We start from the raw sequence: 20,756 nt of genomic DNA on the forward strand, positions 1-20,756 counted from the left end.
TAAAAGCCGGTATTACTCCAAATATCGTCTGAAAAGAAGTGACAAGGCCAAATCCCAAACATTAAAAAAAATGTCCAATGCCTTTAGTATCAGACGCATTAAATATTTGAGGTATAAGCTCCTTAAAGTGAAGTGGGAGGTTAGTGTTCAGAAGGGACTGTTTCTCGCTAGAAGTCCTAGCCACCTGTAACTCGAAAATCTCTCGGGCTGAAGTGAGAGCCTCCTCTTGTTGGAATAATATCGCTTTGAGTCTGCTCAATTTGTTGAAATCTGTTTTCAAAGTTGGAATGGAAGGCCAAATGGAACTATGTAGACTCCCATGAAGGGGCGGAAAAAGCACATTGCTACAACAAGTTACACGCTGGGAAACCATGACTAAATATGGGATTCCTGCCCAGAAACCACAGCAGTCTTGGTTGTTCAAAATAAGATAACTGGGGTAATTAAGCAATATAAAAGCGGGAATTGTTGATGGTACTGTAGTTCCTATAAAAAAACAAGCAAGATTGGGCGCTGATACGTTACAAGCACTGTGCGACTTAACATGTTTACATACAAGGGAATGTCCTACTGTGGAATTGGAGTCCTCCCCTGTAAGAAAAATTTCTTACCCTCCCGCTGACATCTGTAAGTGAAAGGTAGGGACCACATTTCATGTAGAAATGCACTACCCAGTGGTTCAAAACGGCCAATCAGAAAATATTGCATGTATGATTTAAATTGAAACCGTGAAAAAGGGAGAGAAATAACCCCATGAATTAACCAAACCGCAGAGTCTGTTTCCGCTACCGACAAGGGCAAGGGCTCCAGTTGTTCAATATGCAATAGTGTATATGCAGCATCTTTCATGGACATAACATTTATCAGTTAGATTAAATGGCAAAAACAAAGCAGTGGCAATTAAATAATACCAAGATACTTTTCCATTTTAAGAGTTTGCAATGTCGAAGCAAATGGCACAACAGATCTTAACTGATTTTGACTATGATATAACACAGATACATCACTTTGAACAATATCAGTAACAGATGAAACAATATTATCCAACATATAAATACGTGAGGAAAGTATATTGATGCTATTGTCTACCACGGCAAGGACTTTTCTAAATTGGCTTTATCAATTTGGCACAGACGAAGAGCTGCCTCAATCTGCGTAAGTTTCCAAATTTCATCATAGGCTGCATAAAGAAACCTCTTAGATCTAGGATTCCTAGGCCCTAAGATGAAATCTGCCTGTTTGATGTCATTCGACAAGAGTGTAAGGTGTTGTTTCACTGATGCTAAAGTGGAATGTTTCAACCATTGTTGGCATTATGTACCCACCTTGTATGTGGTGACTGAATGTGTAAGTGGGTAACGAGGATCTGGTCTAGTCTGAGTGAAACCAGATGTTACATTATAAAAACGGGATGCATTTGATTGTTTGCCACACCAACCACCTGGATGAATCAATTTCAGAGACATTGAAGGTCTAATTTCGAAAAACAAAGCTTGCAGTGCATCAATAGTATAATTTGGCTGAATGCGCCAATCATCATACTCCGCTAAGGACGGAACGGATGGGGTATTTAAATATTTTACAGTTGCTGGCTGAAACAAGTGGTTTGGTACACTGTATCATTTAAAAACTAAATTTGAGCTGGGATCAGGCAGGCACAATGTAAAGCATCAGTTCCCTGAACCTGCCATGGCTTTGTGCCCCAGATTGATTTTAAATCAACGGTCTCTTTCCAGTGATCATAACCCTGTGTAGCCAATTTAGCCCTAAACGAGTTGCCGTAAATAATTTTAGTGTGGGTCAATATAAATTTGGATTGAGAAGAAAACTGAAGTTTAAATAAATAGGACTCTGGATTAGATGTGTCAAAATATGTAAAATAAGTGAATTTATCTCTAAGAATTTTAGAACTCCCCTGTACAGGAGAAGGACAATGTTCCCATTATGTGTAATTATAAACAGGTCGTCGTGTGTTTGTTTTGTTTAAAAAAATTATGCCCATAATGCTGTTAACAAAAGAGATCAGCATAATTGGCAGAATTTAAATACAAATCTTCTGCACCAAAGGCAGCAGAATACTTTAAATATGAAAACAATGAATGTACTGTGTGCACATCCCAATCGTCCGAATGTATGTTCTGTGTTACCACATCTTCTAATGAGAGGCGAAACACGTATGGCATCCTGAGTACCTCAGTCGGACAGTGAATTTCGAAGGCTACTTTGTCCCAAACAATGCTCTCTGTAACTGGGAATGCTGAAATGTTCACAAGTGTCACATCACATTTCATGACATGGGACGATATGTGAGAGGCCAGAATTCCATAAACGAAGTTCACAGCAGAGTGTTCTGGCAAATAATGACCATTGATGAGTAAAAAGAATACTGTCACAAATCCAATTGATATGAAGAGAAAATTCATTATAAGCACCAACCAAATGTAGGTTCATGGAGGGACCAGGTAAGTCTTTTTAAACCAACAGAAGAAAATACCGAATTTAGTCAGTGGGTCAGCCAAACTGGATGTGGAAGAAGATGAGTCGGAAGAGAAGCTGGCATGATCTCCAGTCGTAGTTCTACTAATCAGAGGTGGCAGTGCCGGGTCCGCATAATGTTGTTAAAAACTGGTTGGCACCTCACTGATCGACTCATCTGTAGGATATGTATACTTGACATCAGTAGTGGAAGATATAGGTCGAATGGGTGAAAGGTCAATTACAGTGTCCATCATTTCCTTAGCCTCACGAGGATCAGTGGAAGAGGATGAAGTCAGCGGGTCTAATGAAATTGCGTTGCACGAAACAGCAGGCGTGACACTATTCAGAATCGGCCAAATGGTGTAACTTGACATTGTCCACTTAGATGTATCTGTGCGACCTGGTAAAGGTGGTAAAATGACTGTACGAGTACCCTTCAGTCCAAGCACTGAAACCGATGCACGATAAGAGGGACCACATTCTTTTTTGTTCTCCAGCTTTTCTTGCACCAGATCTCCGATTTGGGGAAGCCAGCCGGCAACAGGATCAGCAGTGCTGTATCAGTGGAAGAGGGTAAATGTTCACTTGCATAGCTGTCACTGGTCTTTTGTAGATCCTGTAACACAATAGAACGATTATCTATATCAAAGGTTTCTACAGCCACCACAACGTCTAGACCATCAAGGTCTGGCACATTCCTTTTAGTGCCAAAGAGCATTTTGTATGGGATCCGCCTGCCCAGAGATCTTCTAGGTAGATCATTAGGTTCATGTTGAACCCCATACAAGTGGGCCATCCACTTCCTGCCAGTACCTAAGACTCTAGCTGTCAATGATTGCTTTAAGTCATGGTTCATTCGCTCCACAATTGAATTGCCCTCGGGCCTGTATGGAGACAACTGCACCAGCACCCCCATAGACTTCATCGCGTCCTGGTACACCTTGGAGGTGAATGCTGGACCTTGGTCAGAATGGAAGGTGCCACAGGCAAACATCCCGACAAAGACACAGACCTCCCTGATGAGATTTAGAGGGTCAGCACTGCATTGTGGCCAAACCCAGAGGAATCTGGTGCACGAATCAACTGCAACAAATATATATTTATATGCAGTATCTGAAGAGAGTGGACCTCAGTGATCAAGATACACACAGCCAAAAGGTTGATTGGAAATACACAGCTGTGTTTGAGGGGGGCGTGTGACCGTACACTTTAATTTGTTGACAAAGGTCACAAGAAAGTACATAATTACAGGTCGGTTTATATAAACCACGCCACCAGTAACGTTGCTGTAAAATTGAGCCTGTCACTGACACACCTCATGTGCAGACGCAATGCCTTCGTGTGCGGCTTTGATCAGAGCAAGTCTGCGCTCCAAGTTGGGAATCATCCGATCCCCAACTGAAGGAACCATAGCATAAGGAACCTCTTTGGGAGTTATATGATAAGAGTATTTCGAAGGGAAACCCTGAGGATAAACAGTTCCCTCCCTCATAGCAGCATCTACTGCCAGAATATCATTATCTATTTTAGTCATGGATGCGGCTACAGCAGATTTGGCTGCTTCATCAGCCAAAGAATTACATGAACATGTGTTCCCACACGCTGAAGGCCAAGAGTATGTATAACGTGTGAGGATTGACGTTGTTTAAGCTCTGCCACTCGGACCCAAAGCATTTTATGCTTAAATGCGCTGCCTTTAGAGTCTCAATAGTCATTTTGAGACCAAAAGAATAAGTTGTCATTAAAAGAGTGGACACAGTAATAGGAATCCCACACAGCGAGAGTATTCACATTTGGATCAGCAAACTCGAGAGCAAGAACATGATCACGCATCTCCGCCAATTGTGCCGTACAGGCTCCAAGTGCCTGAGTGTGCACAATGGAAGACAAACTCTCCATTAACAATTGAGCCAGCAACAATTGTGCAAGCCACTGAATAAGCGTGCTTGGAACTGGTGGCCGGTTGAGCCGTGCCATCAGTATAAATGATGCAGTCGTACTCATGTAGAGGAAGCAATGACAATGGAGGAGGATGAACGTGTTCATACTGTAAAAACTCCTGTGTCTGAAGTGCAGCGTCAAAGATAAACGTGACAATAGAGGATGTCAAAGAAGTAGCCCATTGTATCCAACAGGCGTTTAGTACCTTTGAGTTGGGTACACTCGCCTTAGTCACTGCTTCCAAAGCAGGGACTTGCGTGACCATAAGAATGCGTTTACCTTGCATCAGTGAACATTCTTTCAGACTCGCCATCTGCACTGCCGTCAAGATTTTTTCAACAGTTGAAAAACGCATTTCAGCAGCAGTGTATACATGTGATTCGTATGCAATAGGTATTGTGTCTCCCTCATTGAACATCAAGTAAGTGAAACCCACCGTCCCTGGAACTATACATGTCACCAGGTTTGTGGTGTTATCACGCGTCAACATGTAGTTAGTTGCAAGCATGTCAGATTGCAAAGAATGTAGGATAGAGGTATGTTTAAGAAGCCAGCTGGCAGAAGAATATGTGGGTTGTATTAACGTATGAAGTGGTTTGATACGTTAGGCATAATCGGGAATGTATGTCCTCACGAAATTCAAAAATCCCAGCAAGGACTGAAGGTTCTTCAGTGTAGAAGGGGGCTGCAATTGTGCACATTTCTCCAGGAAGTGGGATGCTAACTCCTTTCCCTCATTATTGAGCTCTTAGCCCAATAAAGGTACCGCCAAATGGGTGATGTGCGATTTTGCTAAATGTAATTTATATCCATAGTCGGCAAATGATAAAATGATTCTGTTGATTCTGACAAGATGCAGCATAAGTTTGTCGTCCGTTAGAAAAATTTCATCAACGTACGAGAACGCATTTGGGTCTATGTCATTTAACAAAGACACAACATGTGCCGCAAACGCCCCAGGGCTATTCTTATACCCCATGGGAAAATGCATAATTTTTTTCTGATTTCCGACAGCAGTAAATGCTATCAAGTCACGGCTCTCAAGTGCGAGATTATGATTGTAGAAACCATTGGAAATATCCAGAGTAGTTTTGTATTTTTTACAAACAAGATTGTTCACAAGCACAGCTGTGTGTGTTCTGCACTGTAAAAGTGCAACAATGACTATTCAAATTTTGGTAATCCAATACAATCCGATATGAACCTCAGGTTTTGATACTGTAAAGAGAGGATTATTCATCGGTGATGTACATGATTCAATCACTCATTGATACTCCAACTGTGTAAGAATGTCACAAACGTGAGCCTTTGCTTCACGTCAAATGGGATATTGCTGTTGTGGCTGTGGCATTGATCATAAAGGTATTTCATGATCCAGTAAATCAACATCCCAACCCACCCAATTATGGTACACTGCCAGGGCTAGGGCCAAAGTCCACTAAGCTGCGAAAGCCTTTGTATGTTCTTCAGGGACTTAACACGAAAAACTCAGAAGTATCACATCCTCCCCTCTAGAAGCGGCTAACAAAAATGTTGGTGGCCAATCCACCTCCTCTCTAAATGTCATACGAGTAGGTTAGTTTCTCCCAGAAAACCGCCTTGATTGGACAAGGTATATCACCTTTGATTTGAAAAATAATCTTGTAGAGCCTATCCGGGGGGGGGGGTGGGGGTGGCAATCCGGGTGTCTGCCGTTTCTACTGGAAGGGAATGTATCAGTTGCTGTCGCCACAGACAGGGACGCAGAGCCTCCCGCACTATGGTAATCTCTGCTGCGCTGTCAAGCAGAGTCACTGCCCATGTCCAATCCAGCAGTCATGTTCTCACCATCTGAGGCATACCTCGCTGTTAAAGCGGCAACTTTTTGGGGTTGAATACAAGGCTGATCCTCTGGTTTTCCTTTAACGTCAAACTGTCGAGGCTGATCTCGTCCCTGTGTAGCAGGTTGACCTTTGCCACGATCCTGACGTTCTCCTCCACCGACTTGAGAGCCTGATGGGTCCTGTAAAGAACGATGAGAGCGCTGATGAGGGACTTGAAATCTATCAGGGGACTTAATGTTTGCGCAGTCGCGCAAATCATAAGTATGCTCAGAAGTCTCAGGTGTCAGTGAACTAGCATGCAAATCTTACTTCTGCTGTTGCTGCCCTTGTTCCTTATTCTTTCAGTTCGTTTTAGGAAAGAACGGATGCCCGTCTTTATCAGTCTAGGCTTTTTGTTGAGTTTGAGATTGTGTTTGCATTTGAGTAAAAGGCTTAACTCCCAGGTTATTGCGGCCTATGGTTTTATAAGCTTTTGCAATAATCTTTGGCCAATCGCGTGGCTTGTCTGCAACTCGGACAGCCTCCATTCGGTTTGCCACTTGAAAGATTACTGCATCTCCCTTGACATTGGCAATGATCATATCAGCAACCACGTCGAACACCCCCACCAGTCTCATCCCTAACTCTACAGCTGCCACGGCTCTGTGTTCATCTTGAACATGCTTAATCACAGAGGGGAGTACGGTCATGGAGGGAGTGCTGAAACACTCCGAATATACTGCTGCAAACACCTTGCCCCAGGTGTTACAATCGGCTAAATCAGGAAGTAAGTCTTTAGGCAAACTTATAGTTAAGATCATGTGCTTCTCCACAGGACTGGTATTTGGAAAAACAGCCTCTAGCTGTCCAAATTTCTCAGCATGCCAATAAGGGAACTCATCCCTATTCAGTGGACGCTTACCATCACTGAATTAACCATAAGGGGACTGATGGTCACTCCATCAGGTCCAGCAGGTTGCGCTGCAACGTGAGGTGGTCCGACCTGGAAGTTGCGTGGCATGAACTGTATAACCGCTCTATGCACGCCTATTAGAGACGTATGTAACATGCAGAGTTTTGCAAGCGTCGCTGTTGTCAGACGACGCGGGTGTCGGGTATACCCATCCAAAACGGGCCATGTGGCCCCATCTTTCGATAAAGGACCTAAACTGACCAGCGTTATAGAGTGAGGAAGGGCGCCTTTAAACCAAAGTACAATAGTATTGTCCGGGCTATATTCCCGCGGAATCTCGGTTGCAGTATATTAGTGAAAAAAATTGTCTGTCGCATCCATTGCCGGGAAGGTGACCCAAGAATAAAACACCTCAAAGCAGAAAGCTGGATGCGTGATTCCACAAAAAATATAAGCGCAGCACCCACTTCAGGTGTTCCATATTGAGTCAAATATTCCCTGAGCCGTGCGCGGCTATGAGGCGTAATATCTACCGCCATAAAGAAAAACAAAGAACAACAACTTAAAGCGCGGCAGCGCAATAACAGGTCATAAAGAGAAAGAACCTTTTAATACTACAAGCTTGAAAGAACCTATAACACATCAATATAGGAGGTTACACCGTCCCTGCTGTCTCCGGAAACAGAAGTGAGCGTTTTGTGGACAACACAACCACTACTCAAGCATCTTACAGATAAGAAGATCTTCCTAATGAGCAAGTTCCTTCCTTAGGCAAGACTGTTCATCATCGGCATCGTGATCAATAGCCAGACGTCGCATAGTCCGGTCCGTTATGGATACATCCTGCACAAAATAACCGCAAAGACACCAAAACTGACCAAAGACTGTTGCCAGCTAGAGCTGATGTAGGTGTTACCTCTGCAGACCAACAACGAATGTATAGATAAAATCACCAGTTCAGCTGCAAATACTTCTTTAACTGTACCGTACTACTCTGGAGTTTTGATGTAAAACATACGGAAAGTACACATCGGAACCATTTGTATGGTAAGATTTTTACACATTTGTACACACAACAGATCCTAAAATTGTTATTGTGGCAACTATTAAGAAAGACATGTACCAGAATCTTACATATATTAAGGCTGCTATACCTGTTGTACTCTAAACTGTACCTCATGGAACTGTGAAGCGCTCTGATACCCTTGGATCATGTTTGTGCAATATAAAACTATAAATAAATTAAATAAATAAGAAGCGGACCAAACGTTGGCAGCACAATGTTGCAGGGATTGTGCACATACACAAAACTATGCGCAGGAAAACAAGACCTCAGTGTGTGGGGGTGTACCAACCTACCACATTATTACCCAAAATCCCATAACCGACTAACTATAGTGTCTCATTCGTTCTCCTCGAAATATCACGAAGCTACAAATTATTAGACAACTCAGAACACAACACTCCTGATTCTCTCAGGAATCGCAGGAGCAAGACATACTCTTTCACTCACTCACTCGTACTTGTCCACAATCAGAATTGACAGAGTGACTGAAATAGTTCATAATGTTTATTTTAACTATCGTGCGTTAGAATACAGTATACGAACCACTACCAGCAGCAAAATGCATAAACTCAAAACAGTTACCATTGTTACAATTCCATGGAGTACAAACGGGGAAGTTATTATATAAAGACAGTGGAAAAGGACAACACTTCCTAACCACCCTCCCCTTGACTGGAAGAAGTTTATTTTATATAAAGGAAGATCTCTGGGCTTTTACTGCAGACCCCATACCTCAAAGCCTGGATGTAAGGTTTACTTCATAGGAACAGCGGAGCTCTTCTTCATGGAAAGGCTTTCTCCAAGTGTGTTAAAACAACTTGCTACCCTGTAATATCAAAGCACGAGTCTCCAGCATTGCAGCTGTGTTTAGCATGTTGTGTATAGGTGCTAGGGACTGACCAGAATAGAATAACAAGGGGCATTGTTTATCGACCATGCACATCGTGTTCAGACTAAACTCCAGGAAAAGCAGAGAACGCGAAAAGCAGCCCGTTCTCATGTGAAAGTCACAAACAGAGTCTTGCAAAAAGAAAGTCATGTAGTAACGTGCTCAAAAGTAGCATCATGGCAGCAAAGCTCATGCTAACTTAGCGATGTCGACAATGTCCCTAAGGGCCAGATGACAATAGCTTTGGAAAGAAAATGTCTTTCTTCCACCAGCCTAGCATTGCGGTCAGTAAACCCTGCATGCCTATTGAGTTGTTGCTCCCATTCCCCGTGGGGGACGGTTGTGCAAATGCTACCACAAGTCCTGGACGAAGCCCGGCCTGTTCTCTCTCAAGCTGTTGTAGACAGGAGGTATGCAGCAATGTTTACCATACGCTGTCGCCTTGACACAACAGACTTGCTAGGCAGAGCAATTTCCTTGACAGTGGCAGCTAGGCACCTCGCCTGGCTGTGAATGTCTACCTTCTCAGGGGATGTCCACGCAAATTTGATGGACATGCTGTGTGATGGCTCTCCTGTTTTCGGAGACAGGGTGGACACATCGCTAAAGCACTTCAAGGAGTCACAGGCTATGACCAAGTCTTTGGGTCTATTGGTATCATCCCATCCTGCATCTGCACTCTAGGCCAAAGGGGCTATAGAGAGGGTTCTCTGGCAAGAAGTAGGCTGTGGTTGCTAATCCCGCTATTTTCTGCTTCCCAAAAAGGACAGAGACCTTCATCCTATTCTTGACCCCGAGCCTTAAACTACTTACTCAGATAGGAGAAGTTTAAGATGCTCACTATTGTTCAGGTGCTGTCCGTCCTAGACCCGGAGACTGGATCATAGCATTGGACTTGCATGAAGCCTATTTCCAGATCCTCGTCCTGCCTGTTCATCACCTCTACCTGCGGTTTATGATGGGCCACAAACACTTTCAGTTTACTGTGCTGCCCTTTGGGCTCACCAGTGCTCCCCCGTTGTTCACCAAGGTGATGGCTATGGTCCCAGTACATCTGCGCAGATCAGGAGTTCCAGTCTTATCCTATCTTGATGACTGGTTGTTGAGGGCGGGCTTGCCACCAGGCAGTCGTCTCCCACCTAGACATGGTGCAGGTCGGGCCTATCCTCTCAAGCGACGAGTCAAGAATATTCAGGCTATGATACAGATATTTCAGCCTCTATCCTGTTTTTCGGTAAGACTAACTCCGAGGCTGCTTGGCCTCATGGCCTCTTGCATATTGTTGGTGCATCATGTCAGATGGTTCATGCAGGCTCTGCAGTGGGACCTGTAGTTCCAATGGGTGCACAGGAGGGAAATATCACCCAGCTGGTCCAGATTTTGGAGGTAGCTGCGAAAGATCTGCAGTTGTGGTTCAGACACCCCGATAGGGTCAGAGGCAGACCCCTCTCCCTTCCCTACCCAGGCCTAACAGTAGTGATAGATGCATCACTTCTGGGATGGGGTGGCCATTCATCATCATAATAACTTTATATCAGCAATTGCCATTAAAGCAAACTAAATAAGGTAAAACTGTAAAATCATTGAATAATTAAACGCCCAAAAACATGACATAAAACAATTAAAATTCCCACAGTTAAAACTAGCAGCGTATAAGGACATCACAACGATTTTAAAATGCAAAGTTAAATTTCATCCAGCAACTCCTATGCTTATTATCTACTGTTGCATGTGCTTTAAGATATCATAAAAAGAAATAGGATGCAACTTGAACACACAAGCATCTTAGATGCTAAGTACTAGACAACAATAGGGCAGTATTTTTCTGTCAGTGTCTCCACATATATGCAAGAAACCGGGAAACAGCAAAAACAATTGGTTGAGCTTTGTCTTCCATGAATACCCTAGTTGCTATATCGGGCGGCCCTTTGGTAGAGGTTGAGATCGGAGGACTTTGGTCTCCGGCAAAAGCTGGGCTCCACATCAACTTGTTGGAGCCATGTGCGATACCATTGGCACTGAAAGCCTTTATACCATCTATCAAGAGAAGGCTGGTACAGGTCTTTACGGACAACACCACCGCTATGTGATACTGCAACATACAAGGCTGGGTGGGGTCGTGGTCCCTCTGTAAGCAGGCCCTGCGTCTCTGGACTTGGCTGGAACAACTGGGCATATCCCCGGTGGTTCAACAACTGGCCAGTTCCCTGAATACCAGGGCGGAAGAACTCAGTCGTCAGTGCCTAGGGGATCACAAGTGGCATCTCCATTCAGATTTGTCACAAGAACTCTTTCATTGGTGGGGAGAGCCTTGGTGTGATCTGTTTGCCTCCGTTGAAAATACGCAATGTCAGCAGTTTTGCATGTTGCTTTTTCCAAAGCGACTCTCGCTCAGTAAAGTTTTTTGTCTTGAGTGGAGTCCGGCCTCCTTTATGCCTTTCCGCCCATACAACTCCTGTCCAGAGTGCTCAAGAAGATCAGGAGCAACCGAGCTCATGTCATTGTTGTGGCTCCGGACTGGGCACGGAGAGTTTGGTATCCCGATCTTCTGCAATTGTGCATCGACCCTCCAATCAGGTCCTCCCTTCGGGAGGATCTTCTGTCACAGCAGCAGGGGAGAATCCTCCACCCAAACCTGTCAATTCTCCTCTTGATTGGACACTGAGCAGCGACAGTTGAAAGCATTCAACCTTCCTCCCTCAGTTTGCGATGTTATTCTGGCAGCGAGGCCTGCCAATGGCACATTTTTTAAAACTAGTGTACAGAACGGTCTATTGACCAATTGCCTGCCTCCCTTTGACATTCTCCTTTTCATCCAGTCTCTTGCCCAGCAAGGCCCTGTTCTGGGCACTCTCAAGGGCTACCTTTCACCCCTTTCTGCTTTTCTACAATTGCCAGACCAACCATCACTTTTCATAGATTTCTCAAGGGGCTTTTGCATTTGTTCCCCCTTCACCTTTCATCATTCCCCAGTGGGACCTTAACTTGGAACTCACTTATCTAATTTGTGCACCATTTGATCCACTGCACAATTGCCCCCTCCGGCTGCTCACCAACAACACAGCCTTTTTAGTGGCAATGACTTCTGCCAGGAGGGTGAATGAGCCGGTCAGGCACTCTCCTTACCCGACTGGCTTTCCAGGCAAGGTAGTGCCACCGCACTGCCGCTTTTAAAATTGTGACACCTTTTCTCCTAGGATAATCTGTCACCTTGCCCTCCTTCTATGCTCCTACGCATCCTTCTAAGGAAGAAAAACCTCTCTTCTGGCTGGATCCAAAAAGAGTGTTATCGTACTACTCTTACCGCACTAAAGAATTCCGGGTGGACAACCAACTCTTTGTGGGGTACGTTGGAGAAAAGAAGGGACGTGCTGTACTCATAAGGGCCATTAACAGTGGGTTATTCTCTGCATTAAGATCTGTTACACTGGCAAATAAACCGCACCCTGAAGGCCTAAGAGCTCATTCCACCAGGGATAAGGCAGCCACCTCGGCTCTTCAGCGTGGTGTCCTGGTTCTTGACATCTGCCAGGCGTAAGTCAGCCACCACGGCTCTCCAGTGTAATGTACCGGTTCTTGGCATGTGCCAGACAGCTACGTGGGCATTTCTACATGCATTTGCCAAGCATTATTGCCTGGACATTCAGATACATAGGTCGGGCCTCCTTGGCCGTTCGTCCTAGAGTACTTTCTGGCTTAAACTTTTCCGCAGTCCCTTCTCCGGGGATGGTATTACTTGGGTATCTATTCACAGGTAAGGAATCTGTGGCTAGATGTCTCTATCTGCTGGACAAGTCACTTACCTTTGGTAAGGCCTTATCTGGTAGAGACATGATCTAGCTTCAGATTCCTTACTGAACCACCCATCCTCCCTGCACTGCGGATCTTCATTTCAGGGCCCTAGTTGTTTAAACACACCATTGTCATGGATGTCACAACGATGAACTTGACAGCATATGACATCATGCGGAGTCAACTGATGCCACATACCGGCACTCAGGCATACTGCTAAGAAAGTTTTTCCGGATCCAGCCTGATACCTGAAAGTTCCCAGGTAAGGAATCTGCGGCTAGATCATGTCTCTACCAGGTAAGGCGTTACCGAAGGTAAGAAACTTGTCCAATAGTGTAAGTAAGGTATCTGTTCCAAGTGTGGTGTCCAATTACCTATGTGTCTGTATTTTCCATGGAAGCAATAAACAATATAGGCCAGTCTTTCATCTTAAGTCACAGCCCATTAAGGGAATGAAACAAAGGATAGGCATGGGAGACATCTTCTTGTCCTTTAACTTCTTTAAAAAAAACAGATTCTGTGTATTTCAGCAGACTGTCACCATTTGCTCATTTCAAAATCAAATCTGATCTGAAGGTTGGATTGGGGTTTCTCAGTTCTCACCATTCAGCTAGCAATTTCTGTTTCTTCTTTGAGTATCTGTGCCATACACACTGGTCCACTCCTTTTCACTTCATTATGTTTGAGGCTTGTGTGGCTGCAGATATACATTTTGTGCATACTCCTACCATCTAGAGCCTGGATGTAGGTACGTTTTTCCCCCAAAGAAGTCTTTTGAGTCACTAGGTTTGGTGACTCCATGCTGGTAATGTGCATGGGCATCAACTCATTGTTGAATTGTTTTCTTTCTGCCGTCTTGTTTGGACGTATGCGCCCATGCACCGGTTCAAGACTGTTGTCGGAATTCTTTTCTGTTCCCATGGTAATTCCTAATATCGTTATTGTTTTCAAATGTGTATCTCTTTTCCCTTCTGTTCCGCGTCGATGACCTCAGCTTTGCCCAGGCAATCCTCGCATCAATATCTGCCCCGCGTGGGGCCACACCATCTGGGGGCCTTCTCAGGCATTTCAACTGGTTCCATACTATGTCCTGAGGGTGATGGAACAAACGCCTTTTCGATATTGCCCTTGGTGTCACGTAGAAAATCCATTGGCCGACCTCCATCAGCTCTGTAACCTTTGCCTTCCGCATGAGCATAATGAGCTTGCTTGCTGCTCCTTCAGATCATTGCCGCTCCTTCTGAACAAAGAAAATGCTTGGAGATGTTGCGGAAGAGCAGCGTAGAGCTGGTGGACCTCTTCAGCACTGAAGAGCTTCAGGAACACAAGGTCAAGGCATCTGCAGCCGATGAGGAGGCGTTCTCAACAGAGGACAGTACCAGCTCCAACCTGGAGATCAAAGACCTTCCAGCAGCTCAGCAGGTTAGGACTACACACCCTTCCTCTCCTCACTACTGCTCGCAGACCTCCTAAAAAGGCCCCACAGCCACCCAAAACATCAGTGGAAAACCATACAGCCACCACTACCCTTAGGCCATGGTTGGCACTGAACATTGACGTTGGCCACAATGGCCAGCTCCAGCTCTGTGCCGAAACACCCTCCAAGCCAACCAGCTCGGTATCAAGTAAATCATCTGAGTCATAACTGTCAGTGCTGAAATCAACATTGGTGCCGAAGTTGACTACCACCACAGTCAGCTTCAAAATGGTCAAGCGACCCATCGGTTCCATGAGGAGATTGATGCTCAACAGAAATATTCAGCAACACATCCTCAGTTTGGCCAAATCATCACCCGCCCACCTGGAGCTGCTATACATCCCCTGAAAAGGCAGCTTTTGTTCCTGGAAGGCCTGGTTGGAGCCCCAGCTCCTAAACACAGAAAAAGTACAGACCAGGTCCTCTGCTTCTCTATCACCAACACAGGCCACGCAGGCCTAATTTTCTCTCACTCGTCATCTAGGTACACTTTGCTACACTCCACAGGGGTCACCACTTCCATACAATGAGGATATAGAGGGGGACACCCATCCCCAATTTTCCCCACAACCAGATCCCTGGGGCACATGATGCTGAACCCCCAGAAGACACTGACCCTGATCTTTACCAAGCTTGACCATTTCCTCACAGATGATTCCTCCACATATTAGGAACTCATCACCAGAGCTGTGGCCTACCATAAAGTTTTCCTCCATTCAGATCGGCTAGAAGAGGATTTCCTATTTGAGACCCTCTCCTCCACATAATGCACTGCACAATACCTCCCTATGCTGAAAGGTATGTTACGTCACACAGCTAGCATTTTCCAGGACCATGTCCGTACTTGAGTAATAACTCCCTGAGTGGATAAAAAGCATAAGGAAGGCCCATCAGATCCCCCTTACATTAGAGGTGCACTTCCCCCAGACTCTCCTGCGATACATATGGCTTGGAACAGGGCTAGCTCCCAAACTACCGAAGGCGCTCTTCTGTCTTATAAAGTAAAAGACTAGATGCTGCAGCTCAGTCGGTTAACCATGTTGCCAAATCCGTAGGCCTCTTGGGCAGATATGATAGAGGCGAGCCACTTGGGATAAACTGGGGGAACTCCTTCAGTACCTCCCTGAGGAACACAGGAAGAGGACATGAATTGGTTTCTGAACGTGAATTAATTTTGAACACCACTATCCAATGTGCCCTTGACACTGGTAACACTGCTGCTCAGTGCATCAACTCATGCCTCCTTACACTCCATGCATGCCTGTACATATCAGGGTTCAAGTACAGCACTACTTCCTGCTCTATCTTTTGAAGGCCAGCATCTTTTCAAGCCCCAGGAAGACCAAATCATTGAGAAGATGAAAAAGGATACTGAGACAGTAAAGGCTATAGTTTAAATTCACACACCCACTTTCCACGGTTCCTTTCCCCGCACTCAGGCCCGCAATCACTTCTCGGGGGTCGTTTGCAAGGGTTGCTCCTCCACGTGTTGGAACATCCCCTCTGACCACATGATTACTGTCTGGAGCTAACTACCATGCCTCCCACGGTACCACCTTGCAAACAGACTTTCAGCAGAGCACATAACTGCTCAGAAGGGTAAAATTGCTTCTTCACAAATGTGGCATCAAGCGGGGACCACCTCAATAGGGCTCAGCAGTGTACTTACTGTTCGTCCTAATTCCCAAGAAAGATGGCTCCCGCAGGCCCATTCTATACTTAATGCAAAAAGAACAATTGATGGACAGAATGCAGAACAATGTCATACATTCACCCCAGAACAGAGATCTGGGACTAAATCCATTGTTTTTTTGCTCACCATGCCATTCCAGGTTGGACCCAGCCATATGCAAATCAGTCTTGACCCTCTGTACTGGGGTGAATGTATTACATTGTTCTGCATTCTATCTATTAACTGTTGTTTTTGCATTTGTCACTCCAAAAAAAGGGGGAGTGACTCGCTCTCTCAGTGATGTCATTTGAGATGTCATCAGTGATGTCATGAGTGATGTCACAGACCATGTCATGAGTGATGTAATATATGACGTCATCAGCAGTGCATTGCGGGCGCGCGAGTTATAGTTAGCTGAATTAACTATAACGGGGGGAATTTCAATGGTTTTGTATGAGTGAAATGTCCAGCTAACTATAACATGTGTGAAACCTATGGTTTTTTCAGTGAATTTCTAAGGTTTTTTAAATGCTAATTCCTAACTATAACATGTGTGAAACCTATGGTTTTTTCAGTGAATTTCTAAGGTTTTTTAAATGCTAGTTTTTAACTATAACATGGCTGAAACCCATGGTTTTTTCAGTTAATTTCTAGGGTTTTAAAAATTCTAATTTTTAACTATAACGTGGCTGAAACCTATCGTTTTTTCAGTGAATTTGAAAGGTTTTGTAAATGATAATTTTTAAATATATTAATTGTTATATTTTTTGATACTAATTTACTACATTATTTTAAACTATTTATTTTTAGATATTTTATTTTTTAAATTACATTACACAATTTTAATATGAATTGAAAAAACAATGTTTTTAAACATTTTCAAATTGTAATATATATTTTTTTATTTCATATTTTTTTAATTTATATATATTTTATATAGCAGGCAATGATATCCTATGGAAGGAATTTCAAGTTACTGGTAAATACAATTACATTTACTTTTCAGGAATAGTAGTGAGCTAGATTGGGGAATTAATTCCTCTTCAATCCTGAGGTCCCCTGTGAGCCAACTAGACCACCAGGTACCTCCAGTATGCGCCAGGCAAATGTGTTGCAGAGAGTCGTTCAATGGGCATGCCCCCTTTTTACAACACTCTGCAACACAGCTCTGTGGCGCTTACTGGAGATACCTGTTGGACTTGTTGCCCTAGGGGACCTCTGGATTGAACAGGAATTAATTCCCCAACTTAAAACGCAGCTCAGGGTATGTTTGCACTCACATCACCTCAAGCCTCGCCCCCTACCTTCACCACTGTGCTAACGCGCCCTGTAGAGTGTTCTAAGTTGGAGGATTAAGTCCCCTTGCATACTGGTGGTCCCGGGGAGCCAACTAGCCCACCGGGAACCTCCAGTATGCGCCAGGAGGCTGCGTTGCAGAGACGTGTAATGAGGCCATGCCCCTTTTTACGCCTCTCTGCAACGCAGCCTCCGGGCGCATTTGCAGAGGGGGAACTAATTCTCCTTGAATAATGGGGGTCCCGGGGGGCCAACTAGCCCACCAGGAATCTCCAGTATGCGCCGGGGGCTGCATTGCAGAGAGGTGTAATGAGGCCATGCCCCTTTTTACACCTCTCTGCAACGCAGCCCCCAGGCACGTTTGCAGAGGGGGAACTAATTCCCCTTGCATACTGGGAGTCCAGGGGGGGGGCAACTAGCCCACCAGGAACTTCCAGTATGCGCCAGGGGGCTGTATTGCAGAGAGGTGTAATGAGGCCACCCTCCTTTTTACACCTCCCTGCAACGCAGCCCCCTGGCGCATTTGCAGAGGGGGAATCAATTCCCCTTGCATACTGGGGGTCCATGGGGGCCAACTAGCCCACCTGGAACCTACAGTATGTGCCAGGGGTCTGCGTTGCTTTGCCCCGGGGGGTGGTGGTCCCCGGGGCAGTGTGGGGGGGATTGGTGCCCCCCACACTTCTTTTTCACTATGCCCCCGGGATTTGGTCCCCCTGGGGGGTAATTTGAAAAAAAGCAGACCGGGTTTTAAAAAACAAATTTGGGGCCTTGGGGGTCCTTGTGGGACCACCTGAGCAGGCCTAGGGGGACAAGCTGTTTCTACCCTGCCCCCTTTTTGCGTTCTACACGTTTGTTTTTCTGCTGCCAACACTTCCTGGTTTGGGGTGTTCACAGCCAATGAGCATGCAGCTCGTACTCGGAAAGGTACGCGTAAGGTACTTGTACAGTACTTGTACCACGCGATTTATGTAAAAAAATATTAGGGGGCCTTGGGCGTCCTTTCGGGACCCCCTGAGCAGGCCTAGGGGGTCAGGGTGTTTCTACCCTGCCCCCTTTTTGCGTTCTCCATGTTTGTTTTTCTGCTTTCTTGTGCCTCAGTCTACCGAGGCACACGATGGCTGCCAACATTTTCTGGTTTGGAGTGTTGACAGACAGGTGACAGCCAATTAGCATTCAGCTCGTGCTCGGGAAGGTACAGAGTACAGTAAGCTTACAGTAAGCTTACCGTAACACCTCCAATATAAACTTATCATTTTACTTTTGATTTTCTCCGGAACTACTGAACTGATTTACACCATTCAACACAAAGCGTGATCTGTGAACAGAACTCTACCTTTTCGCCAAGTTTGGTGTAATTCCGTTCAGCCGTTCGGGCTGTAAGCCTGGCTAAAGGTCCTATGGGAAATTGCATGGGGAAAACATGTTTTGGGACCCCCCTTTTTTCTCGGCCCCCGCTTCACGAATCACCCCCAAACTCTCAGGGAAGGAGCGGAGCGGAGCAGGCCATTTTCTTGGAGAAAATCGCGAAGAATCGTCCTCCGGTGCCAAAGTTACTCCAAAAAGAATGTTAACATACAGAATGAAAGAATGAAACACATACAAAGAGAGAGTCAGTCATTCATGCATCTATGTGCTAAGTAATACCTCCACCAAACTATACAAACACTCATACTGATACTAAGAAAAACATCTACTAACCTATATACATACACATGTACCTACTCACCAACCCATGCAGCCACTTATACACAAAGTGAAACACTAATTAATATATTTAAATATTTAAACATTACTCACTAATATGTATTTTTCAAAAAGACACACATTCACTGGATGGTGTCATCAGTGATTTCATGAGTGATGTCACTGACCATGTCATGAGTGATGTAATATGTGACGTCATCAGCAGTGCATTGCACGCGCAAGTTATAGTGAGTCCAACTAACTATAACGTGGGAATTTCAATGGTTTTATGCGAGAAAAATTTCCAGCTAACTATAACTGGTGTAAAACCTATGGTTTTTTCAGTGAATTTAATAGGTTTTTTAAATGCTAATTCCTAACTATAACTGGTGTGAAACCTATGGTTTTTTCAGTGAATTTCAATGGTTTTTTAATAGCAAATCTCTATAGGTATGAAAAGTAATATTGTTATAACGAATTTTATATTGTATAATTATGTAATTTTGTAATTTTTATTTTTTAAATTTATTTTTTGCTCTGGGGCGCTCCCGGGGCGCGTACCGGTGAACGCACGGGTAAGTGCAATGTTACGGCGCGCCCTGGGGCGCGTACCGGGGAGCGTCCCGTTAGCGCTATTGCCGCGATCGAAAAAACCACATCGTGACGCGTCGCGTAAGCGTGACGTATCGCGTTGCCGCGCAATGTGTCTTATGACGCGCTTCGTAAACGCACCCGGAAGCGCTCCGCGGCCCGGTGCGCATAGCGTAAGCGCGCCGGAGCGCGTTACGTACGCGCACCGGGTCATGTGTCGGGTCATGTGACCTGAAAATAACACTTTTCATTGGTTCTCATCATTTTTTTTCTCCAAATGATGAAAGCCCCCTCCTTTTTTCCTCATTCTAACTTTCTTTATTGAGAGAGCAAGAGCTATTTTCACTGCAATGGCATCACTTGTAGCTGCAGCTGGTGCACCCCCACCACCACCACCACCAAGAAAAGAAGGTCCACCACCACAGTTCCTTGGAGGAGAAGAAGAAGAAAAGGAAGAAGAGGAGGAGGAGCAACAATCAATGCACTTCCTGCCTGAACAACCAAGGCAAAGGCACGTTAAAGTGCACTATGTTTGGCAATTCTTTTCCATCCCTGAAGGCCAAAAAAAGGTGAACGCCCCCAAAGTCACCTGTCTAATTTGTGGCTCAGTCCTCTCCAGGGGCAATCCCCTAAAGAAATATTCATTTGGTAATTTTACCATGATCCGCCACATGGAGAGGTTTCATCCAAATAACTTAGCCCACGCTGAACTACAGGAACTTCAGAACAACCCACCCCCTGTGGCCAGCACCTCCTCTACTGAAAACTCACTTTCTGGTCCTGAAGCACGCCAAATGGTGCCAAATATACAACCAAAATTTGGCACCATAAAACATGTTTGCATTTTCTGTGGCAAAACATTATGTTATGGTGAACTTAGTGTCACCTTAATAAATTATGCTGTGGACAACCACCAATGCAACAAGAAAAGGAAGCACTAATTCTTTTCTTTTTTTTTGCTCCTGTTGAGCCATTTCCACTTCCCTGTTTTTTGTTTGTTCCCTTAAAAAACACAAAAAAATATATAAAATTTTTCAAAAATACAAAAAAAAAGTTCAGTAAAATAATAAAAAAAATATAAAACAACAAAAACAATAAAAAAAGTTCTTTTCAGAACTACCTCACATTTATAAAATTAAACCTATATTTTTAAAGG

Source organism: Lissotriton helveticus, chromosome 3_1 (assembly GCF_964261635.1).
Source record: "Lissotriton helveticus chromosome 3_1, aLisHel1.1, whole genome shotgun sequence".
Lineage (NCBI taxonomy): Eukaryota > Metazoa > Chordata > Amphibia > Caudata > Salamandridae > Lissotriton > Lissotriton helveticus.